This window comes from Eutrema salsugineum, unplaced genomic scaffold (genome assembly GCF_000478725.1).
Source record: "Eutrema salsugineum unplaced genomic scaffold, Eutsalg1_0 scaffold_4, whole genome shotgun sequence".
Taxonomy (NCBI): Eukaryota; Viridiplantae; Streptophyta; class Magnoliopsida; order Brassicales; family Brassicaceae; genus Eutrema; species Eutrema salsugineum.
Window position 1 is genome coordinate 15,390,576 of NW_006256686.1, and position 747 is coordinate 15,391,322.

The 747-nt window shown below is 46.1% G+C and overlaps 1 non-coding gene across 1 annotated transcript; it reads right to left on the reverse strand.

Annotated features, from left to right (window-relative positions):
• Positions 1–383: 383 nt before the first annotated feature.
• On the reverse strand, positions 384–490 carry LOC112084800. Its single transcript, XR_002898460.1, has one exon. It is a non-coding gene; the product is annotated as a small nucleolar RNA R71 (small nucleolar RNA).
• Positions 491–747: the final 257 nt, after the last annotated feature.

Sequence of the window (747 nt, forward strand, 5' to 3'; positions counted from 1 at the left end):
GGAGATATAAGCAGCCACAGGTCTCTGTTGGAGAAAATGACAGGGCAAATGCTCATCAGTATGGAGCTGGAAGTCAAGCAACACCTGTGCAAAACAACAACTTTGCAGTGAAGGCATCATCACTGAATATGGTCCAAAACTCAAAGTTCCATGGATTGGCAATGGAAGATCCCTTGGAACACTTGGATCAATTTGATAAAGTATGTGACTTGACAAAGATAAATGGAGTTTCTGAGGACAGTTTCAAGCTCAGATTATTCCCCTTCAGTCTTGGTGACAAAGCTCACCAATGGGAGAAGAACCTCCCAAGAGTCTCCATTCAGACCTGGGAGCAATGCAAGCAGGAATTTCTCTCTAAGTTCTTCTCCACCTCCAGAACAGCTAAATTGAGAAACCAAATCTCTAGCTTCACTCAACACAGCAATGAGAGTTTTGGTGAAGCATATGAGAGATTCAGGAGCTACACCAACCAATGCCAACACCATGGGTTTAGTGAGGCTTCACTTCTTGATGTGGACATCGACCCTACCGACCCATCAAGCATCGAGAGACACATGCCGGAGGTCCAAGACGAGGCCATGACTCGGTCCAAGATCAAACAGATGAGGAACAGATACAAGAAGGCACTACACGTCTTTATAAACTCACTGGACCCAAATGACCCCTTGTTACCAGACCTACAAGTCATACACGGCTTAAACGACCTTTGCGGCCAAATCGGGCCGGAGAACATGACTCAGGGAGAAG